Below are 25,365 nucleotides of genomic sequence, written 5' to 3'. Positions count from 1 at the left end.
CTAGGGGTGTGCACGGACCCCCCCGATCTGCCCTGTAGGCCGATCTGAAAATTTCGGATCGGCCCGCTCCGCGCCACTCCACCCATAGTCCGCTCCTCTTCGCCGCGGAGCTCCGGCTCCAAATCGGAGCTCCGCAGTGGAGGGGAGTGGTGCCAGGTAAGGCCCCCTCCCTCCTCTCCCTTACCTGCAGAGACCAAGGGGGAGGGGGGCCTTACCTGCGTCCATCCGCGGTCCCTCGGCTTCTTCAATTGAGCCCGTGGGTCAACCAGGAAGTCTGGGCCTGGTTGAGCCACGGGCTCAATTGAAGAAGCTGAGGGACCGCGGACGGACGCAGGTAAGGGAGAGGAGGGAGGGGGGGTTACCGGGCCCTGCCGCCGCATGGGCGACAGCGACAGCGGCAGGGCCCGGTAAACCCCACTTACCTTTCTGGTGGATCTCCAGATCGAGGCGAAGGATCCGCCTTCACCTCGATCCTCTTCGCCACACTCTGCTGGCCCCACAATCCGCTTCGCCTCCACCTTAAGGGTAGGCGAAGCCCCCCCCCCGCTCCTCTCCTGCTTCTCCGGTTCGAGGAGAAGCGGAGCACATCCCTATTAAAAACATAACATACAAACACTACAAACAGACACTAAAACAATGTATTTCTATTGGAATCATATTAAAAATGTCCATTTAAATTATAGCAATGATTTCTCAGTGTGCATCTCGATTAAAAACAAATGAACAGCCATAGGCATTTTTTTTTTACAAAATGGCGCCCTTTTTTGTTCTTAGTTTTGCTGATGTATTTAAGCTTTTGACGTTGCTTATTTGGATGCAGTGGGGGTTACATCCCTCTACCTGTGCCTTGAAAGAAGTGTCTAAGCTGCATGATGGGGGAAAGATGCCACCAAAGCTACTGCTGATGTCCAATGTTGAAGAGGTGGAGGTTAAAGACTCCTGTGCCTTTGTGTATCTTCTCATGGGAGTGACTCAATTGGCAAAGCCAGTGAGGGTTGGACCCCAGGGCTGAGATCCAGGGCCCTGCAGCTCACTGGGAGTGGGGTGGGGGGATGACCACCCAGTGAGTGACAAGTCATGGAGGCAAGAGAACACCTGGGCATGCTGTGGCCCAGGGGGGTTGACAGTATTTGCCCTAGCATCCCTTTCTTCTTATTTTTGAAAACATTTTAATGTTACAGGGAGCTAGATGGGCATGTACATGGATATAGATGCTCATTTTAATATTATTTTTACTGGAAATATGTATGTTCCTTTTCTACAACAAAATGGTGGTTATTCCCAAATAAATGTGTTTAGCATTGGGGCAACAGAAGCAGTGTCCCTTTTATTCCTGCTCTCATGCTACTGCTGTGGTCAAAACGAGTGTAAAATGTGAAGCGGCGCATGCACAGAGCCTTTCAATTTAACCAGGGTCGGCCCACAGATTGTAGAAGCCATTGCAAAACATGGAATGGTAGTTGTGGGGTGGTGAGTTGAGAAATGGTAGTTGTGTGCTTTGCAACTGAAGTAAGACACATGGCTGTTGAAAGTGAGCATAAAACATTAAGGGAGGAATCCTTTCGCCTCTAGACATTGTCTGAAGGGTCATAGGATACGGAGGATTCCCCTTCCCCACCCTGAGGTTGGAGATAGCGCTCTGACTTCAGAAGGGGGAAAAAGAGAACTGAACCTCCCATCCCCCATGCTTCCTCAGAGCAGGCATGGAAAAAGCCCCACTGGCTTCCCCCCAAATTCAGTAAATCAACCTCAGAAAGAGGAGAAAGGTCCAGTGGGTGGGGAGGGGAGGAGACTGGGGAGGCCAAAATACAAGCTACCGTGAGCCTCTGCCAGCCTCCCTCACTTCCCCTCCAAAATGCCATTGCTAGATGGGCTAAAAAAAACCATCTAGCAAAATATGTAAGGTGGGAGGATGGGAAGGGGAAGGTAGCCCCCCTTCCACCCTCCATTGGATCAGCCTCCCACCCTCCATTGGATCAGCAGCCTCTGAGTTTAGGGGCCTCCTATCATAGAGGGTGCAATCCTATGCATGTTCAGACTGGGAGGGAAAACCCCACAACTCCCAGCTTTCCCCAGCCAGCCAGGATCTGCAATTACCTAGCTGCACCACTGGTCTTCAATATGTCCCCTGTTAAAAGTGAGTTGTCAACCAGATTTTGGGGTGAGGAGTGGTATTTGTTTATTTTTCAACGTCGGTTTACCCAAGTGACTTCCTGACAATGTCGAGGTAGTAATTGGGATTCCCTGCGCTGGCTCCCGCATGAGCTGCTGTTGGATCATGTTCAGTTTTCTGAGAAGCAAATTGGAAATGACGCCCCAGGCATTACAATAATAATACTCAAACACAGTAGTGCATTTCATCTTCAAAGCGCTGTACAAACAACAACTAATTAGAATTTGGTTTTTTCCTTCTTTTTAGAAAGAAGTAGCAAAATGTGGTGTGTGTGTGTGTGTGTGTTGAAGATGAGCACGAGCTATGATTTATTTAGATGCTGAAAACACTTTGGGTTAAGTTCTTTTGCGGGAGGTTGTTTAGGAAGCCTGGTAAACCCAGAGCAGGAGGCAGGTTTGATTTGAAAACTGGCCAAGGAACCACAATAGAAAAGAGAAAATTCAGAGGCAGTCAGCCTCAAGAGCCAGGTAGATTATAGGGGAGAGCTCCAATCCTGAAGCACGTGCACTCGAAAATGAGGAGCAATTCCTGTTGTCGGAAGAATTGAGTAGCGAAACTCTTGTTCCTCATATCGAGGCAGTAGCTAAATCCTGTCGTTTCTTCCTGTATAATATTGCCAGGATTCGACCATTTTTGTCTGTCTCTTTTGCCAAGACTCTCATTCACGCACTGGTTATCTCTCGGTTGGACTACTGCAACCTTCTTCTCTCTGGCCTTCCCTCGTCTCACATCAGTCCGCTGGTCTCTGTCCACCACTCTGCCGCTAAGATCATCTTCTTGGCCCGCCGCTCTGACCAGGTCACTCCACTTCTGAAATCTCTTCATTGGCTTCCAATTCACTCCAGAATCCAATATAAACTTCTCCTGCTGACCTTCAAAGCTTTTCACGGTCTAGCTCCTGCCTATCTCTCCTCTCTCATCTCACACTATTGCCCCTCTCCGCTCCCCTGATGCCATGCTTCTCGCCTGCCCAAGGACCTCCACTTCCCTTACTCGGCTTCGTCCTTTTTCTTCTGCTGCCCCTTACGCCTGGAACGCTCTTCCAGAACACTTGAGAACTACCAACTCAATCACAGCTTTTAAAACTCAGCTAAAAACTTTTCTTTTCCCTATAGCTTTTAAATATTGAGTTTGTTCTGACTCTATACTGTTAGCCTCACCCTACCCGGTGCCTGTTTACACTTCCCTGTGCCTGTTTGCATTCTCTTTCCCTCCTTATTGTTTACTACAACTTTATTAGATTGTAAGCCTATGCGGCAGGGTCTTGCTATTTACTGTGTAATCTGTACAGCACCATGTACACTGATGGTGCTATATAAATAAATAAATAAATAAATAATAATAATAATAATAATAATAATAATAATAATAATAAGTCTGAGATCACATCTGACCCCCATCCCTATATTTCATTGACCCTGTTGCAAGGGGCATTTAGGCAACTTTCAGCGAGGCCAGATAGGAGCAAAAAGCAAACTGACCACCAGTGTCAGTTCCCACAGCCTAGACAGCTTGTGACCCACATTTAAAAAAAAAAACCAAAACACATGCAAATATGTCCCAAGTAATTGAGAAATCACTCCCTGAACTGCTAGGTCAAGGCTGGCATAACCATTGAAATGCTGATTTTAATGTAGTGCATATAAAGACCCTTTTAAGTAATTGCATTCGAAAGCTGTAACTAATTTGCTCTGCAAGATTTCCCTCTGAAACCTCTTTTGCAAACCTATGGGCCCCTTAGACTTAAAGCTCTCAGGCAAGGGTAGGGTGACCATATGGAAAGGAGGACAGGGCTCTTGTATCTTTAACAGTTGTAGAGAAAAGGGAATTTCAGCAGGTGTCATTTGTGTGCCTGCAGCATCTGGTGATATCCCCTCCTCATCACAACAGTTAAAGCTGCAGGAGCCCTGCTCTCTTTTGTATCTGGTCTAGTGGGCAGAGCTCCTGCAGGTTTAACTGTTGTGATGAGGAGGGGATTTCACCAGATGCTGCACACACACAAAAGGCACCTGCTGAAATCCCCTTTGCTCTACAACTGTTAAAGTTACAGGAGCCCTGCCCTCCTTTCCATATGGTCACCCAAGAAAAAAAATGGCAGCCACCCGTACTGTAGGGATCAATGCTACAATTGTTAAACAGTTGGCAATCCAAAATAGTGAGCTGGGGATTGTAAATCACCTCCATCAGCTGCTAGGTCAATGCCGACACAACCACTGAAATGCTGGTTTTAATGTAGTGGACATAAAGACCTTGCTAAGTAATCGCATTGTAAAACGGGAACTCATTTGTTCTGCAAGATTCCCCACCAAATTTTCTTTTGCAATGTCTCGGCCTCCCTGTTTAAGCAGACTGAATGGCCAGCCTGACAACTTGAGCTAAGAGAACTCCATTGCATGTGTGAAGATATGGGCCCCGAGAGGATCTGAGCCTGGCACGCAACTTGCGAGAATACCCTGGAAGTCTTGGTGCTATATCCATTTGGTGCAGGTCTTGATGGAAGGTAGCGTGCGTGGTCCTTCAGCTGGATGGACCTAACGGAGAACTCCCCAACGAAACCGAATGAGTCTGGATTTTTACAAATCCGATTTTCAGATTCCGCAGCAGACTGGCTTTTTACCTGTCAGGGGGCGTTTGTGGACTTCCAGACCATTTTCCTAACCTTTGGGAATTTTGTGTAAATTTTCTCATAGAAAGCTAGCCAAAAAACAAAACTGGCCAAGGGTGAAGATTTACTCAGGTGTTAATAGTGTCTTTCAGGCCTCCAGTGGTGCAGGGGGACACACACACGATTTCCCAAGGCTCTGGAAATCATGTACTTTCCCCCTCAGAATTAATGGCAGCTGCCATAAAAGCAGAGGGAGAAAGGGTGGTGAAGGCCCGTGCTCATGCAGAGCGCATATGACTGTGTCCTTGAGGGCCAGATACAGGAGGTCTGCTGCCCTCATGGACTCAGTCGGATGCCCACGCCATCCCTAGATCTGTGGTTTAGAAAGCTTCAAACCAGCCCACAGTAAGGCTGTACTTCACTATAGCAAGATGTCTGCAGATGTCCATGTCCCCTTAGAGTCGCTAGCAGGTTGGAGATGGTGACAGGCAGCTTTGCTCGCTGGATATGAAAGCCCGTGGAGTTCACTGTTCACTAGCCAGGGCCCCCAATGTATTGTGCGTGCTTTATCTTGTTCTCGAGTTATGTAAACCCTGCTCGAAAAACACAAAGCAAAATTGGGGTTGAAGTCCCAATTGTGTCAATACGCTCAAATGGTGTAGCAAGGGTGTGTTGCAAAATGTGATTTGTTACAGAGAAGAAAAGGACAGGCCCTGGGGTTAGCAGGGCCTTGGCTTGACAAGGGAAGCAGCTCCCGGCTGTCTGCAGAGAGATCGTAGCCTGTGTGGGATTTCCGTCAATCTCGCTCGCATTTCTCGGGCTGCTCATGCCGCTGCTGTCGTCTCCTGTGACGGATCAGAACAAAGCGGCGAGAGGCACCTTTGGGCAGAGTGGGACTCCTCGCTAGTCATTCAATCCGCCCGGGTAAAAAGAAAAACCACAAAGGTAATGTTGTGGTTTTGTGACCATGATGGCTTTGCAAAAAATATGACTTGGTAGATTTATAAGTTGTGGGTGATGGGATTAAGGAAAGTCTGTAATGTGTTTCTATCATTCCATTATGCATGCAAGAGGTTTCCCCCCCCTCCTCTTAGGCAGAAAGTGTTGAACTATGTAATCTGCTCAGTAAGAGTACTTTTGAGTGTTCAAAGCTCCTCATTGTAGAGCTACAATCTTCACAATAACCCTGTAAGATAGGAAATAATAACAATATAATGTTATTAGCCTGTAAGGTATGGTATTATCGCCATATTGTGGATGGGAGAAGAGGCTCAGAGAGGGTGCCTTGCTTAAGGGAGTTCCTGGCAGAGGCAAGGTTTGAACCCAGGCCTTACCAAAGCCTAGCGCTCTCACTCTCTCTTAGACGGCACACTCAACCACCACTTACAAAGGTAAAGCACTTAGTAAGCATTGTCAGAGTGGGTAGAAGTGACTTTTTTAAAACATTGCCCATTTAATGTGTGGTTAAATTCTTCTTAACAGGATGGTATGCTTGATTAAGACGCCCCATAAACAATGGTGTGTCTGAAAATCTCTATACGGTTCTGCCAAATGGTGAGAAGAATGTATTATTGTTTGTTCCATTTCTTCCAAGGGACCGAAGGCAGCCTACATGGTCTTCCTCCTCTCCATTTTATTCTCACAACAACCTTGTGAGGTAGGTTAGGCTGAGAGACATTGACTGGCTTGGGATGGACGGACTCACCTCTCTCTGTGCTTGCTGGGTGCTTGCTGAATCGTCATCCCCCACCTGCCCGCACTCACTGAACTGCTCTCGCCACTGAATTTATTTATTTAATTATTGATTTATTGCATTTTTATACCACCCAATAGCCAAAGCTCCCTGGGCGGTTCACAAAATTGTCCTGGTGAACATTGCAGAGGTCACCCGTCCCCTTAGTGAGCTGCCATTTTGCATAAAAATGGTGACTCAGGGTTTTCTGGAAATGTGATGTTGTTGCATAAATGGCCCCTTTATAGATGCCATTTGTGAAACGTTACATTTTGAGAAAACCCAATCCACCATTTTTATGCAAAATGGCAGCTTGCTGAGGGGTTGGTTAGCTGCCAGGGATTCGCTGACCACATGGGGGCTCAGCAAATGGGGCCCAGGAGGCCAAGCGAGAGGGGGGAGTCCACTGTACTCCACCCTGTACTTGGACATTCCCATGACTGTCCCAAAGACACCGAGCTTCATGGCCAAGTGGGGAATAGAACCCACAGTGTCTGTCCTGGTCCAGTATTCTTACCATTACATCACACTGGCTTTCACACTGGCTTTACTACTGCTGTCCTGGTATTGTCAGCATTTGCTACAGGATCATAAGAGATAATCTACTAGAATTCTTTGAGAGTGTCAACAAACATGTAGACAGGTGTGATCCAGTGCACATTGTTTACTTGGACTTCCAAAAGGCTTTTGATAAAGTCCCTCACCAAAGACTCCTGAACAAACTTAGCAGTCATGGAATAAGAGAAGAGATCCTCTTATGGATCAGGAACTGGTTAGAGAACAGAAGCAGAGAGTAGGAATAAATGGTCAATTCTCCCAATGGAGGGAAGTAAATAGTGGGGTCCCACAGGGATTGGTATTGGGACCAATTGTTTTCAACCTGTTCATAAATGATCTGGAATTAGGAGTGAGCAGTGAAGTGGCAAAGTTTGCCGACGACACCAAATTATTTAAGGCTGTTAAAATGTAAAGGGATTGTGAAGAGCTCCAAAGGGATCTCTCCAAGCTGGGAGAGTGGGCATCCAAACGGCAGATGCAGTTCAATGTAAGCAAGTATAAGGTGATGCACGTTGGGGCAAAAAAACCCAACCCCAAGTATAACCTAATGGGATCTGAGCTGGTGGTGACCAAACAAGAAAGAGATCTTGGGACTGTGGTGGACAGCTCGATGAAAATGTCAATCCAGTGTGCAGCTGCTGTAAAGAAGGCAAACTCCATGTTAGGCGCTATTAGAAAGGGAATTGAGAATAAAATGGCTAGAATCATATTGCCTTTATACAAATCTACGGTGCGACCACACTTAGAATACTGTGTACAGTTCTGGTCACCACACCTAAAAAAGGATATCATAGAGCTGGAAAAAGTGCAGAAAAGGGCAACTAAAACGATTAAGGGGCTGGAACATCTCCTCTGTGAGGGAAGGTTTGGCTTGTTTAGCTTGTAAAAAAGGAAGCTAAGGAGAGACACGATAGAGGTTTACAAAATTATTCATGGTATGGAGAATGTGGATAGGGAGACATTTTTCTCCCTCTCTCAAAATACTAGAACCCGGGGTCATCTCATGAAGCTGATTGGTGGGAGATCCAGGACAAATAAGAGGAAATACTTCTTCACACAGCACATAGTTAAATTATGGAACTCACTACCACAAGATGTAGTGATGGCCACCAATCTGGATGGCTTCAAAAGTGGGTTGGATAAATTCCTGGAGGCGAAGGCTCTCAATGGCTACTAGCTCTGATGGTTGTGTGCTATCTCCAGCATTTGAGGCAGTAAGCCTGCGTGCACCAGATGCTGGGGAACATGAGTGGGAGGGTGCTGTTGCACCATGTCCTGCCTCGTTGGTCCCTGGCCAACTGCTGGTTGGCCACTGTGTGAACAGAGTGCTGGACTAGATGGACTCTTGGTCTGATCCAGCAGGGCTCTTCTTATGTACTTAACTGGCATAACAAGATGCCATGTGCCCACAGTGGTGAGTTCAAAGGTGGCCTGCATTTGGCCCTAGTCAGGAGTAATACATGTGCATTCTTGGAAAGATGGTATACATTTTATATAAATCAAATAAAAGTAATCAAAATGTATAAGCATTCCCCTTCTCCTTGGCAGAATGATGGTATATTTCCAATGAGCCAATACACTCTTAGCCAATTACTTTAGATTCCATCGGTCCTGGGTTTGGACTGTGATCAAAGATGCTCTTTCTACTTTGGGGGCAGTTATAATAATGATTACAATGAGCAAAAAACAGATTTTCCAGATCCAATGGCCCCTTTGTGCTGTCAACAAAACCATACAGAGTCAGTAAGCTGGGTGTCAGGCTGGCATCATGGTGTTTGGGTCATAGTTCCAGCATTGGCATCTTATTCCGGCAACTCTGCTCTAATGGGCATTTGTAGATGAATAGGTGGAGCGCATGGGGCCTTGTGTGTAGCAGCATCTTGGCCACTGGAAGGCTGCAAGTAGCATGGGAAAGTCGGCAGTGCCAGTTGCCTGATGCTAAAGAGATACGGTTGTGTGTGTGTGCATGTGCACTGAAGGTACACCACTCAGTTAATGAGCATGTTGCATTATTTCTTAAGAACATTTTAATCACGTCCTTCCTGCTATTAGATCATGGTTCCCCTCTTTCTATTTTATCCCTATTTTAACCCTCACCGCAAATGGATTAGATTGACATTGAGTGGAGACATGATAGCACTCTTCAAATATTTGAAAGGTTGTCACACAGAGGAGGGCCAGGATCTCTTCTCAGTCATCCCAGAGTGCAGGACACAGACTAATGGGCTCAAGTTACAGGAAGCCAGATTCCGGCTGGACATCAGGAAAAATTTCCAGACTGTTAGAGCAGTACGACAATGGAACCAATGACCTAGGGAGGCCTTGGGCTTTCCCACACTAGAGGCCTTCAAGAGGTAGCTGGACAGCCATCTGTCAGGGATGCTTTAGGGTAGATTCCTGCATTGAGCAGGGGGTTGGACTCGATGGCCTTGTAGGCCCCTTCCAACTCTACTATTCTATGATTCTATCATTAGGCTAGAGGGATAGTGACTGGTCCAAGGTCATCCATTGAGGATGAGTGTGGATTTGAACCTGGGTCTCTTCAACCCTAATCCAACACTCTTAACCATTTAGTTATTTTATCACATATACTGTAATTTTACATGAGTAATCAAATACATTTGAGTCCAAAGTGGTGTCCATTCACTTCAGAATCCAATATAAACTTCTCCTGTTGACCTACAAAGCTTTTCACTGTCTAGCTCCTTCCTATCTTTCCTCTCTCATCTCACACTATTGCCCTGCTCATGCTGTTCGCTCCTCTGATGCCATGTTTCTCACCTGCCCAAGGGTCTCTCCTTCCCTTGCTCGGCTTCGTCCATTTTCTTCCGCTGCCCCTTATGCCTGGAACGCTCTTCCAGAACATTTGAGAACTACAAGTTCAATCGCAGCTTTTAAAGCTCAGCTAAAAACTTTTCTTTTTCCTAAAGCTTTTAAAACTTGATTTTGTTCTGACTTTTATACTGTTAGTTTTACTCTACCCTGTGCCTGTTTGGTGCATTCTCTTCCCCTTCTTATTGTTTTATTATGATTTTATTAGAATGTAAGCCTATGCGGCAGGGTCTTGCTATTTTATTGTTTTACTCTGTACAGCACCATGTACATTGATGGCGCTATATAAATAATAATAATAATAATAATAATAATAATCGTCCTCTTCTCCATTTTATCCTCACAACAACTCTGTGAGGTAGGTTGGGCTGAGAGTCAGTGACTTGCTCAAAGTCACCCAGTGAGCTTAATGGCTGTGTGGGGACTGTTATTATTATTATTATTACATGGTGTACATGTACATGGTGCTGTACAGATTACACAGTAAATAGCAAGACCCTGCCGCATAGGCTTACAATCTAATAAGTTGTAGTAAACAATAAAGAGGGAAGGAGAATGCAAACAGGCACAGGGAAGTGTAAACAGGCACCGGGTAGGGTGAAGCTAACAGTATAGAGTCAGAACAAACTCAATATTTGAAGGCTATAGGGAAAAGAAAAGTTTTTAGCTGAGTTTTAAAAGCAGTGATTGAGTTTGTAGTTCTCAAGTGATCTGTAAGAGCGTTCCAGGCATAAGGGGCAGCAGAAGAAAAAGGACGGAGCCGAATAAGGGAAGTGGAGGTCCTTGGGCAGGCGAGAAGCATGGCATCAGCGGAGCGGAGAGCACGAGCGGGGCGATAGTGTGAGATGAGAGAGGAGAGATAGGCAGGAGCTAGACCGTGAAGAGCTTTGAAGGTCAGCAGGAGAAGTTTATATTGGATTCTGGAGTGAATTGGAAGCCAATGAAGAGATTTCAGAAGTGGAGTGACCTGGTCAGAGCGGCGGGCCAAGAAGATGATCTTAGCGGCAGAGTGGTGGACAGAGACCAGCGGACTGATGTGAGACGAAGGAAGGCCAGAGAGAAGAAGGTTGCAGTAGTCCAACCGAGAACCTGGTTCTCCCTAGTTCAACGTTCTAACCACTACACCACACTGGCTCTATGCCATGATGACTCTTGGGAGCTGTTTCATTAGCTGTATTGGTGCAAGGTGCCACTTATGGGTTCTGTTTCGCTGGTGTGCTGTTAGAATAAAGCAGAATCTAGGGCGTTTAAGAGCCTGGCCACAAGAGAGATTATAGGTAACTAGCAATTTATTTATAATTTGTGATGACTCTGGGCCTGTTCAGACAACAGACTAAGCTATGGTTAGGCTACTAACCCTTTTGTAGCAAATGGTTAGTGAGCATATTTAAACTCACCCTTCCTCCTTGCATATATTCACACAAAACGTGGCATTTCAATAGCCCTTCTGCCATGGACATTGTGCATTTTCAGCTACCTAGCAAGTCTGCTGAGCCTCTTCGTTGATAAGCATGGAATGTGGAGGGGTTTGCATTGGGCCGCTATTGTACATCTGTTCAGCTTGTAAAGAAAGGAAAAGAAAAATCCTTCGGTTACCAATGAGACAAGAGTGTGGTGTGTGTCCACTCTTGAAATATAACCCAACAGACCGGAGCAGAAATGAAACAGCCAGTAACTTTTTTAGAACTTTTGATTGCTGACTTCTCATTGGAATTAAGAGGATTTATTTCCAGTCCTGCTTTCCCGCCACCCGACACACATGTTGCTTAATGTTCCAGTCCGAACTAAGTTGCTGATTCTTGCCTTTTGCAGGCGGTCGGAAGGTAGGCTAATTTAGAGCAATCCCACCAATTCACAAAGAGGTCATTAAGCAGACGGAAGTCCCTCTCAGGTTATGAACCAGACAGTCTCTATGAAGGAAGGTCAGAGGGTGAACTTACTGTTTACTGAGCCTGTAAACGGTAATCGTCTGACTCAATCTATGGTCATTATCCACCGTGAGACCCAAATTCTCAGCAATGCAGGATTGCAGTACCAAATATGTGCCCATTCAGAACTCCAGAAAAACTATGTCAATAAAAGATCTCTCTCTCTCTCTCTCTCTCTCTCTCTTTCTTTCTTTCTTTCTTTCTCTCTCCTTCTGTCTCTGTACTTTGAAATGAAACCACTATCCCTTTAAAATACTGGAGAATTTTACTGCTGGAAGCTGTTTAACAGGCATAGAGCCGGTGCTTAATTGTGTCAACAATTATTCACACATTAGCACCAGCTCTTCCTTCAGGTTTGTACAGCAATGACTCGTGAAAGTAAGTTGATCATACTCATCATAAATAAAATTAGCTTTGGGCAAAGTTTGTATTTGACAGGGGGGGAGAAATGAAATTAAATCCTTCGAATGTTAGTACTTTGTTCACTTTTGAAATCTGTGAACTGAAAAATGTGTGAGTGTATGGAAGAAAACTGGGATGTGCGTCTGTGTGTTTGTTTCTGAGCGAAGGGCACGTTCATGCCGAATGCAACTCAATTTGCAAAATAATATCATAATAACCATAATGTGGTAAAGAATAATTACTTTGAAAATCGTTTCCCTTGTTTGTCTTTCAGTGGGTACATTTGCAGCTACACTCTTACTTCAGTAGTAACTTGAGCTGCAAAGCAGTCCAGTTTTGCACTGCCAATTTGGTTTACTCTAAGGGTGGACAAATCCATGTTCTGCTTTCTAAAACGCTCCTTCCCCCCAAGTACAAGCACATTCCATCCTTCTTTTGCATCAGCTTGAGAATGCTTTTTTTGTATTGTCTTCACGATAAGCCTCCTTGTGGGGGCTCCTGCCCTAAAAGGCAGCCAAGAAAGGTTTTGAATAAAATAAATAAATAATTTGAATGCATTTTCATGTGCATTTTTGTACACATGAAAATACATCGGTGTTTTTGTATGCATTTGTTCCCAATGTGCTTTTTCTTCTTCTTTTTTGCAAGCACTCTTCCCTAACGTACACATTTCTGTATGAATCTTTTGATTAAAGAACTGCATTGCAACATTCATGGAAGTGTGAAAACCAAAGGATAATTGCATTCTGGTTTGCATATTAGTTCAAGAGGTACAAATTAATTTGGCTGGTATTAAAGTGAGAGCCAAAGTTCTCCCCATTCCTAACTTACTCCCCGATGAATTGGCAGGAAAGATAGTCCAAAAGTGAAGCGAATCACAGCTGGCTGGAGAATGCCGCAAGTTGTGATACTTTTTTTCCTCTCAGTCTAAACATGCATAGGATTGCACTCTTAGGGACTGCGCCCTCACTGTTTGGAAGACCCCAAACTCAGAGGCCTCCGTGATTCCTATGACCTGCCAGGCTGAAGCCAGCAACGCAGGACAAGCAGCAGAGCTGATCTTCAACTCCCCATCATCCATCTTTGATGATTTACTTTTCAACCTGTCTAGTGAGGGGGCTTTGGTGGGGAAGGGAAGGAGGCTGGGGGTGGCTATGGATATCTCATATCTTGGCCTGTCCAGTCTCCTCCTCTCCACGCCCGCTGGAACATCTCCTGTCTTCCTCCTTCAAGGTTGCTTTTCTGACCTCAGAGAGGCAGCCAGTGTGATTTTCTCAGTGCTAGCTGCAAGACCGCAGAAAAAACGGGAGGGCGAGATCCCAGGGCAAGGAAGGGATCATCCCTCCCTGATCCCAGAATCCCCCATGGGTCACATGGATGCACAAGGAAGATCCCGGGGATTGCCACAGGATTTTGCCCCATCTAGCTATGGCCCAAGACAGTCCCTCCGTCCCTGCCTTTGTATTTTTCTTCCTGCGCACCTGTGTTTCGCAGAGCTACATGGGAACTGTAGTTCCCTCTGGCTCCTGGCCAGGGCATGGAAACGTACCGTTTGGCTATTGAAGCTTGAGCTTTGAACTTCTTTGAATTTTCAGGATCTTCTGCATGTCTACACTGTTCAGGCTTCAGTTTAAAACACAAATGAGCAAAACCAGGCAGGTAGTTCTAGAGTAATAATACTTACGCTATCATATTCTTATATATTGTAGATGATGATGATGATTAAATGCCTTTTATCCCAAATCTCATGGAGATCATTAGGAAAGGTACATATATGCTTACATATTTAAAAATTGTAAGTCATTTTTAAATAACAACAACAACAACAACAACAACAACAACATTTTTTCTGGTATGTTTTGTAACTCAAATCCTTTCTTCAAGTTGGCTGTACTCTCATACCAGGCGAAGGGGTCATGCCTTTTTCTTTTAATACAAATAAGTCATAATTTGTGCAAAACATGATGCATTCAGATATTATCACTTAGTTGCTAATTACCCAGAGTATTTGTTTAGGGGAAATACGCTTTTGAGTGGGGGGTTGTGCTATTAGCAGTCACATTGTGGTATAACTAAGAATTATAAAAGGAAGAAAAGATGTCAAGTCTCTTACTGTGAAAACTGAAGTTGAGCTGAGAATATGTACTCCAGGCAATATATTATGAATTTTTATGCTAAGGAGGCCCGATGATACCAGAAGGAAATGGAAGACAGAGCATGAAGATATGTGCTGAGATTTTCAGGGGAGTTGCACCTTTAGCCTCTTTTCCATCTGGATGTTTAAAAATGGACTTGGACCTGCCCAACAGCCCTGTGAGGGAAGCTGGGCTGAGAGTATGGCCCAAAGTCACCCAGTGAGCTTCCATGGCCAAATGGGGACCAGAACCCAGATCTCCCAGCTCCCAGTCCAACACACTAACCGCTACACCACACTGCCTCTTATGGTGTATTAACTTAATTATAGAGTTTTTAAAAGTAATGTTTTAAGATTCATTTATGGTGAATTAAGGATGGGAGAGAAATTTGTTCCGTTTCCATTTTAATGTGAACTCACCCAATTTCAGAGTACTATGTGAAGCGAAATTCAGTTATCCTTTGAAATTTGCACTTCTCCAAATTTTGTAATAGTATTTTCCAATCAAATAATTCTTAAAAATGTGTGTATTAGGAGAAACGACGTTAAAAGTGCATTATATTTTTCAAAAGTATTGAAAAATGTATATATCATGCAAAAATGAATGTATTGGGAGAAATGTGTACAATAATGCTTATGAATTTTCATTCTCTCTCTCTCTCTCTCTCTCTCTCTCTCTCTATATATATATATATATATATATTCAGTGTTTGGGATGAACCAAAATGAAGATTGGAGAAATTCTCAAAATTTGAGATTATTATTATTATTATTATTATTATTATTATTATTATTATTATTAATTGCATTTATATACCACCCCAAAGCTGAAGCTCTCTGGGTGGTTTACAAAGATTAAAACATGGAACATTAAAAACAAATATACAAAATTTAAAACCATAAAAAGCATAAAAACAGATTACATACAATAAGATAAGACTGTCTTTTTTGCTAAGTGTAAGCCGCTCTGAGAGCCTTTTTTGGCTGAGGAGCGGGGTATAAATATGATAAATAAATAAATAAATAAATAAGATAAGATAAGATAAACCGAATGTAAGATTAGAAAAATTGAAAACTGAGAGAAACCAAGGGCTCATCTACACCAAACAGTATATTCCAGTATGAAAGTGGTATAAACAGTAAAAGGCAGGAGCCACATGACTGCTTTATAGCAGTATTGAAGGTCACTGCAGGAACTACACGACTGCTTTATAGTGGTACTGAAGTGCACTGACAACTGTTGGGGCCCAGGACACATCTACACCAAGCAGGATATGACACTATGAAAGCGGTCTTTGGTATGTGTCAATGGGCCCCAACAGTTGTCAGTGCACTTCAATACCTCTATAAAGCAGTAGTGTGGCTCCTGCCTTTTATACACCGCTTTCATAGTGTAATATCCTGCTTGGTGTAGATGAGCCCCAAGTTTTGACTACTCTTAACCTGTATGATGATTTCACTTAGTTTTTCTTTTCTTGTCTGTGTTTAAATTTTGGGAGCTGCCCTCATGGATGGGCAGATATAAAACCCAATAAATAAATAAATGGCACTGTGATAATAGTGGCTGGGAATGATCAAGGGTTCTTTCACACTGGAGCTACATTCTACATTTGAGTCAGGGTCTCAGATTTGGGCTGTTGTTTCTCCACTGCAAGATTCCATTTTCAGAAGAGATGAGGCAGATGGTAGGAGGGATGCTTTACCCATTCCCTATTTACTTGCCTGCTCCCGTGTCCTCACACCTTCTTGTTCCCCACAGAGTCATGATGTCAGTTGTTCCATTTGCCTGCTCCTGTGTACGTCACCCCTACAATTCCCTCACTCCACCACTTCCAGTGCTACTCTCCCCACAGCTGCAGTTCTAAGGTTTATGACGAGAAAAGAAGTGGATGTCAGAAGGCCTAAGCACCCATCCAGCCACTTCTCCCCTGAAAACAGCCATCCCTGATGCTCAGTTTGCCCACATAACGAGTCTTCCTGGGGATGTAGGGTGCTGGACTATCCAATCAGAGTTAGGGTGCAATCCTGTGGCCACTAGATATTGTCTGGGAGGCCGTACAGTTTTTGGGGTTCTGGAAACTGTCGTGGTTCCCAGAAACTGTGCTCCCCTCCTCTTCTCCTCATAGCTGGTGTGGTTCTTCCCTGACTCCACACTCAGAAATGGAGCATGGAAAGGGCAAAAAGGGGGCGGTCCTGGGGGCAGGTAGGGGAGGAAACCATGGAAGCCACTTTATGCAACTTCCTTTAGGCTGCCCAGCCTTCCCTGCCCCCACTGCCAAGCTCTCTGGCTAGATGGGCAAAATCGCCCATCTAGCCAAAAAAGCGGGGTGCACCGCTGTGCTCTGGCTGCCTTGCATTGAATAGTTGTCAGCCTCTGATTTTAGAGGCTGACAACTAACTCCATAGGATTGCACCCTTAAACTCTGTCATGTAGACAGTGCCCCTGTTTTGGGAGAAGATGTTTCAGGTAATCAATCAGAATCAGATTCAGAACTAGAAGACGCAGCACCAGACACCAGCCAGCCTGTACCAGTCAGGGAGGAAGCTCTCACAGGCGATTCCCCAGCTGAGAGTCCTCTCCAGAGCTTATCTCCTCAAGGCCAAATCCTACACACTCAGTGGGAAGTGAGGTTTCTTCCGGAGGTGAGCGTCCCGACAAGCTAGCTGATGCTATGGTCCACTGGAAGCTCAAATGCACAGCGCAGAAGGAAGGCGTGAGAAAGTCGGTTCGATTACACCAGAATCTGCCTCCGCACCAGGCTCTCTGAAGTTACGGGCATTTGGGAAGTGGCTTCCTGTTCTTCTTGAGCTGGCAATTGTCTTGCTTAGTTTGCATAGTTTTGCCTAGGGGGACATTTCCAAGAGGTTAGACTTTCAGGTGGAAGAGACGTTTGTTGCTTAATTAAAGATTTGTGGATTACTTAGCAAGCCTTGTCATTTGCCTCCCATCGAAAGCAGGAGTTTTCTGAGAAACACGACAAACATTTCTTTTTTTAAATCCAGTTGATTTAAATATGAGAGATTTAAGAGCATGGACAGGTCTCCCATTGCGAGAAATGAGACTAAATACCTCCTATTTGGCTGGATTGTGCCTTAAATGTTTTTCGCTCTCATTGTTTGCCCCCATCCTGAGCTTTTAGGGAACGAGCAGGTTGAAAGTTCAGAGAAGTAGTAAAAGAAATGGTGTTTGTTGTCGAAATTTCAAACATCTCTAGCAGAAGCTTGATCTGAGGAGGGGAGAAATGGCCAAAGATAAATAAAAATGTGTGGTCCTTCAAGAGAGTCATAATTGTGTACAGTCTGTATCCTTTCTCTGTACAGTTTATGCTGATAATTTTGATGGCTCCCCTTCCCATGCTACACACACAAACATGTGCGTACACACACACATACACACACACAAACACACACAGAGAGAGAGAGAGAGAGAGAGAGAGATTCACTCACTCTGCTGGAGTAGATAATACTGCTATGTGTCTAATATTATCAGGCAAGGGGCGGGTGTTGTGGGGGGGAAGAGAGTGGAATATGGACATCTGTTTAACAATTCCCTTTTGTTGGGAGGAACACTGTTGCCTGCCTGTTGCACTCAATCAAAATGAATAAAACACTGATATTTTTTTAAAAAAAATGGGGGGAGGGGGAGAAAACCAGGCGGAAGAGAACCTCAAAGTATTTGCTTACACTTTTCTGTTTTAATTTCAGCAGCGTGATGATGAGGGAGGATCCCTAGGGCTTGCTTGGGGGTGGGGGGTGAGCGAGGGCCGGGAGATTTCAGTAACAGTAAAGGAAAGGTTTTGTTTTATTTCCTCCGTACGGCCCGGGAGAGCTAAACAGCAGTCGGAACTAATTGTAGCTCACTTAGGAAAGTCTTCATTAGCGCTTGCCACACATGGTCGCCAGATGTGTTGGACAGGAGGGAGGGAGGGAGGGGGCATGAGTAGAACAGGCTAACATACTTAAACCTAATAATCTGCCTTTTGTTTCCTGAGCTATTGTGTTGGGGAGGGCAGGAATGGAGGGGGAAACCCTGGCTGCTTTTTTGATGCACTCAGTTCCCCGTTGGCTGAATGGAATGCCTTGTCTTCTGTTCCTTCCTAGGGAAACACACAAAAAACCCCAGTCCCAGTGAAAGGATATTTTTATAGCTATCAGTGACCTATTCTTCTGCCGAACAAGGGCAAAATTATCTGGGGCTCGGAAACTAGCGACGTGCTGCCCCTGCTGGCTGTTTCAAGGTGGCGATCCGCCATGTCGACTCACTAAATATGGATTAGGTGTCTGTGCCGTCTGCAGGAAAATGTTTCCACTGCCTTGACCAAATGAAGGATGGAGGAGGAAAGACAGTGTGGTGTAGTGGTTAGGGTGCTGGACCGAGACTTGGGAGATCCAGCTTCTAGTCCTCGCTCAGCCTAGCCCAATTCATAGGGTTGTTGTGAAGATAAAATATAGAGGAGGACGATCATGTATGCCAACATGAGCTCTTTGTAGGAAAGATGCGGTATAAATGAAAATAACAACAATAATAGCAATAACAACTTTGCCACCTTAAACATTTTTAAAAAATTTGGTTTTAAAGCAAAATCCCACCTTTCTTTAAATTGAATGAATATGGGCAAAAGGCAATATTAAAATATACAGAGACAACATTATTTCTGATTAGTTGTGAGTGACAAATGTTGGTAGTCTGTTAGATACCTCAGAATGCCTTGGAAGTGTTCTGCAAAGCAGGACACTGCCAGTTTGTTTTGAATTTTGTTTCAGGGAAAATTCAGTGATGACTTGCAGATTTGGGGATCTCCCCACCACCCCAGGGCTCCTGCCCCCTCCCTTTTCTGGTGGTCAGCGAGAATATAATGGCTTCATTCAAAATCCCTCAGAGGTTTTGCTTGCGGAGAAACGGCTCAGTTCCCCTTGAATTCTGGCTTCGATGAAATGTGATGGCAACTCTACTATTAATAATACAAAAAAACCCAAATTATATAAGAATGGAACAGGTGAAAAACCACCCACATCATCATAATGTAAAGTCACAGATTAATTTTTTTGGCAATCTCAGATATGCAGACTAGATTCATATCCTCACATTTTATTGCCTACATGGGAGGGTAGGAATTTGGTCACCTTAGATGAAAGCCATACACATTGCAGGTGGAGTGCAGGGACACCAAGTGTCCTAATTTACAGTGTACAGTTCTCTACTTTTGGAGAGTTTGGAGAGGAAGCCCTCTGTTTGGAGGTGTCCCCTATTTGAAGAGGTCTGCAGTTCAAATCCAACTTAAAGTCGAAGACCCCTTAGAAGGAAAAGCAATCAGGGGCCTTGAAGTTGCCCATCAACAGGTAGCAGTGGGACAGCAGACCGAGACATAGGTCAACGCCCAGAGAGCTTCAGCTATGGGGTGGTATAGAAATATAATAATAAATAAACCAACGGTCACAGGCTATAGTGAGATGTATTGCATTTTTAGTAAAATTAGTTATTTTTTTCTAGATTTGCACCTATACACATACATTTGCAATGTGAAAATATTATGCAAATTGGCATCTTCTTTTGTTCTCTTTTTTTTTGGAGAATTTCCTCTGTTTGGGCAATCCTTAAGTGACCAGAAGGCCCAAGAGCTACTTGCTAACTTGCAGCAATGTAGGCCTCTGAGCATGCTCAAAAACACCATTGCCCATTGGACAATTCCTCCTAGTAAATGAATCAAAAGAAATAAAGAACAACACTTCCCAGGGTCAGCAAAGCAGACTCCAAGCATCCTCAGACACCTTCAGTGCCCAGTGAGGAATTGCTTTGGAGAAACAGCCCTCAGCTTCACTCTGATAACTGTAGTTCTTGCAGTCAGTGGATGAAGAGGAATAAAACATGACACTTTCCAAAGCTCCTGACCAAACGAACAGCTTAATAGAAGCCTTGGGGTTTAGCCTCAGCTGATATTCCCTCTTCTATTACCTTCCCCACCCTCCAAAAAGAACTTCATAAGTTTTTGAAAGTCAGGGATAGAAAGGGGGAAAGTTGGAAACTGGCAGATCGGGATATATTATCATTTCATTTTTGCTCACAAGACATGGAAACATGCCCTATTTGAAGCTCTGATGTGAGCGCGAGGACGTGTCTGCTGAAAATATTTACAAATTGTCGGACACATGCTTGTGTTCGTCTCGGTCCCAATCCCCAGTTTGATTTGCACAAATTTCTTAATTTGCACAACAGTCCTCAGTAGACTGAATCAGCCCCGCTTTAGCCTATGGAGGAAATTTGCACACGTGGGGGAGATTTGTCCAAATTTGGGGAAATGTGCACAAATCTCCCATCCAATCGCTGCTTGACTTACTGTTTCCCATTCACACCAAGTGAGCAGCGATTGCAAAGGCAAATAGAAATCGGTCACAACACGAGATGTTAAGAAAATCCTGGTGATCTCAGACATTGTTCCATCCAGCTGTTTTTACCCACAGATGACACATTTCGTGGAGGGCATTATGACCTGAGACACAATCCCAAGGGCTGTTGGGCCCAGCTCTCAATGTCTAGGTGGTTTTTAATCTGGGGAAGTCTGCTTCCAACCTTCCCCATCATAAAATTCTTCTACTCCCCTACTTTAGAATGACTGTGAAAATTAGTTGTCATTCAAAGAAGGCAAAGTAGGAGGAAAATCTTCTTCTCTCAAGCCGGTATATACTTTCCATTGATTTGAGAGTTCCTTGACTCCTTAACTGGGAACATCCTTCCGTGGATTTGACCTTGGGGCTTCAGACGAAGCAGATATTAACTTAAAGGAAATTTGTCAGTCTAATGAAGGCAATTTAATCTTTGTGATTTCAAATATCAGGCTTATTTCCTTTTTAGCAGGGAAGGAACATACGCTCAGCAGACAATGAAAGCCGTTTTAAACTTGCTAAACTCTATGAAATAGATGTGTACTGCTAATTAATGTATGTGTTGAATTGTAATTATGTCATCCTGAGGGATTTACAAAATAGAATCTAGTTAAAATTTGATTCAATCTTCAATCATTCACAGGAGGTGCACAAATTATCATTCGTTTAGTGCTCTTTGATTTCAGTTCTAAAGGTAATCCAGAAAAAGGGGAAAGATTATTATTATTATTATTATTATTATTATTATTATTATTATTAATGTACTCTTCAGCATTGTTTAAAGACTAACATCCCCTAGTTATTGTATTGTACCAGAAAAGTAGCTTCAATCAGGGCATAGCGAAATGTTCAGCAGTGAACACAGGATTCCCATTCTTATGTTTGCCCCTGTGGGGTGGAAAGCAGAGGTGGGAGGGGGCATTTGAAGGGCAAGAGTAGTGGGGAGGGGCTCTGTGGGGCAGTGCCTTGCTTTTCCCACACCCGTGACATTTCCTCTACAGCCACTCCCAAAATGCCTTCCTAGTTAAGCACTCCTTGTCTGCCACTTCTCTCCAGATCTTCCATGCTTTCCACATAAGAGGAAAACACAGATTTTGGGAATTCAGTCCAATTCTAGATCTGGCCTTTGAGCTAATCTGCACAGCTTCCACCCTTCGTCCCACCAGTTGGATGCACGACACACACACACCAAAGCTGTGTCCACATTTGCCCCTTGCTGATCTGCACAGCAGACAGGGATAAAAAAACCAAGCCTGCGGAAACCATCTCGATGGCCTGATTCAAGATACAATGTCAGCATGGAAGAGAGCAAAAGTGGGCTGGTGGATAGGGTATTAGATTTGAATCAAGGGAACTGGGTTCAAGTTCTGATAAGCCATGAAGGTCACTGGATGACCTTGGGCCATACTCTCTCCCTCTCCCTCCCTCTCTCTCTCTGCATCATCATCATCACCAATAATACAATATAAATCAAATGCATAAAACTGATTAAAAGAGCATATAAAACCAATACAATATTAAAATAACAATCAGAACATCTTAAAATTCTTAGGTTTAAATTTCATCTGGGTACTTCTCAGATTTTTACCTTGGAAGGGCATTTCACATGCAAAGATCTCGACTCATGTCACACTGACAAAGATGGATCCTCAGCTGCTACATTTCCTGAAGTCATCCCACTTAATTTTATTTCATTGAAGTGTCGGTCATACTGTATTTTTTTATTTATTTTTATTTATTTCATTTGTTACATTTTTATACCGCCCAATAGCCGAAGCTTTCTGGGCAGTTCGCAAAAATTAAAACCATAAAAAAACAACCAACAGGTTAAAAACATAAATACAAAATACAGAATAAAAAGCACAACCAGGATAAAACCATGCAGCAAAATTGATATAAGATTAAAATGCAGAGTTAGTATTAGTACCGCTCACATCAAATGTTTCCTTTCCTGCTTTCCTTCCTTTATTATCAAGTGTAGCTGACACACAATGAAGAGCATATGCCCTCTTCATTGTGGTGAATACTCAACAAAGTTCATAAATCCATGCTGCTAATTGTACATTGCATGCAAAGTTAGAATCATAGAATCATAGAATAGCAGAGCTGGAAGGGAACTACAAGGCCATTGAGTCCAACCTCCTGCTCAATGCGGGAATCCCATGCTATGGAAAATACTATGGTTGTTGGAGAAATCTGAATGGATTCAGATGAGTTCAGATTTCAATGAATCCGATTTGCAGATCAGGTTTTTCTGAGTCATGCAGATTTGTGAACCATATTCTACTTTTGGGGGTGGGGGTAGATTTGCACAAATTTGCACTTGCACATGTGTGCATTAGCAGTAATGAACATTTCCGGCCAATGAAATTATCATACAAAAACATCTGATTCCGTCAATGAGCAGGTGTCAGAATGAAGGATGCCTGACAATCTGCAAAATACAGATGGAACAGTTTGAACAAATGCCGTACATTCAAAAATACCACGAACACATCTTTTGTACTCATATCCTGCATCACCTCCATAATGCCCATCTCTATACTTGCACCCCATAGCTGTGTAATCCTAGGAGTTCTTCCAGAATTCATTCTTTGTGAATTCTGACCTGGATCTACACCTCACACACTGATGTGCACATTGGGACACAGTATCCCTTTTGCGCTTCTCTGAATTTGGCCTGGTTCGCGAAATATACCAAAATGCACATTTAAAATAAAATACATCTACCAATGTATACTATGAGAGGAAATAAATGTACAAGTAGATTTTATGCATGCATTTTCATACAGATATTTTTTTTAATCGCAGATCAATATAGAAATGGGATGGAACACAGTTGTGAATGAACACATGCGAAAGTAGCATGGATTGGGAATACACCGAGAAGTCCCTCCCAATCCACTACATTATAATCTTTCTGCACTCATCTGGCAACCACCCACCTCAAATATGGTAGTTGTGTTTATATCCTCAGGGAATGAGCCAAGCATCCGTACAGATTCTACTACAACATGCCCCCATATTATATTTTCATGGGCACAAATAAGTTTCCAGACTTGGAACTATTTCACTTCTGAATTGGCCCTGTGAGTGCATTGTTTAAAGACTGATCTAAAATAACATATTTCCAGAGACACTGAGAGTGAGAGTGAGATGGATGTTTGCAACAGATGCCAACTACATGTTGGGATGACCTTTCCAAGGGAGAGGTCCCCAGCAGGAAGTTGCACAGAAGTCGAAGAGGGGAATGCAAACTTTTAAGTCAGCTCAACACATCCCTGCGGTTGCTGTTCTGTATCCTGCTGCAGCTGCTTTATTCTGATTAGAGTTGCCGACGAAATACTCTTGCGTGTGAAATTCAGAGTGAATTTGAGGGCTCTTCCTCTGGCAAACTCTTTGGGAATTTCTTGGGAAGCCAAATCCACTTCAACATAAGACTTGCACAATTGTTCAAGTGGGTTCTAAAGCAGTCTCTTTTCTCACTCAGTCCCTAGTGCCTGCCGGATATAATCCTGAGCATGTTTTCTACCTTATATGATTTGTGAAAAGTTGGCTGCTCCCCAACACTCCCCCCTTTCTGAGTAAGGTTAGAATCATAGAATAGTGGAGTTGGAGGGGCCTACAAGGCCATCAAGTCCAACCCCCTGCTCAATGCATGAATCCACCTCAAAGCATCCCTGACAGATGGTTGTCCAGCTGCCCCTTGAAGGCCTCTAGTGTGGGTTCAAGTCATGTGCATTTAAAAACATGGATGTCCAATTGTGGCTGGCATCAAGGTTAGGCATAGCTGAGCACCTGCCGACGGCCCACTAAAAAGACCCTCCTGGAGTTGCTCCTCCTCTTCATTATTGCAACCTCTTTCTTCACCTGCCTCTTGCTCTGGCCTAGGCAGTGGAGTGGACGAGAAGGAGCACTGCCTACCTGCTTCCTGCTTCTTTGCCTCTCTGATTTTCTGAGAAAGTCCTGAGAAAAAGGAGGCGCAATAGCAGCTATTGACCATGGTGGTGAGAAGGTTGGCTCACTAAGGAAGGGGGTCCATTGAGGGAAGGGCTTTCGAAAACCTGGAGCTCACACTGTGTCCAATTCCAGGGTGTTGTTCCTGAAGAGCAGGAGTGGGCAGAAGGTAGATCTCCAGATGTTTTGCACTTCAACTTCCATAAGCCCCTGTGAGCATGGTCAGTGTTGAGGAATGCTGGGAATTGAAGTCCAAAGAACCTGGAGATCTACCTTCTGCCTACCCCTGCTGTAGAGGGGATCATGCAACTAATTAAAATGATATTTCTCTTTATACAGGCTGGCCAATGAGGCTCAAATGGGACCATATAAGAGAGCTCACAGGTCACATTCTCTCTCATCATCCACACTTGATCACAGTTTCTCATTCCCACTGGCAATTGTTCCAGTTTGGTAGGAATCGGGCTGGAGCGGGGATTTGGGGATTGTCTATATCTGTGGCCTTGAGGAGCAAGATTTCTTGTCAGTGATGGTGGACTTCCTGTGTGAAGCCACCTATTTCTGGCTCTTCTAAACTTTGAGAAATAAGATGTACTTGGTCTGCTCAATTTCTAATAGAAGCTTTGACTGATGCTTCTTGAGGTTCACTGCTTAGATGGTTTG

At 44.0% G+C, this 25,365-nt stretch overlaps 1 protein-coding gene across 1 annotated transcript in view; it reads left to right on the top strand.

Moving 5' to 3' along the window:
* Positions 1–5,513: 5,513 nt before the first annotated feature.
* Positions 5,514–25,365, top strand: part of SOX5 (SRY-box transcription factor 5) — a 606,763-nt gene continuing 586,911 nt past the window's right edge. Inside the window, exon 1 of the mRNA XM_063134784.1 lies at positions 5,514–5,723. The gene's annotated coding sequence lies outside the window, so the exon portion shown is untranslated. The remainder of the gene's footprint in view (positions 5,724–25,365) is intronic.

This window comes from Elgaria multicarinata, chromosome 9 (assembly GCF_023053635.1).
Source record: "Elgaria multicarinata webbii isolate HBS135686 ecotype San Diego chromosome 9, rElgMul1.1.pri, whole genome shotgun sequence".
Classification (NCBI taxonomy): Eukaryota; Metazoa; Chordata; class Lepidosauria; order Squamata; family Anguidae; genus Elgaria; species Elgaria multicarinata.
The sequence above is the reverse complement of the archived record's forward strand: the minus strand, read 5'-3'. Positions and strand labels throughout refer to the sequence as shown.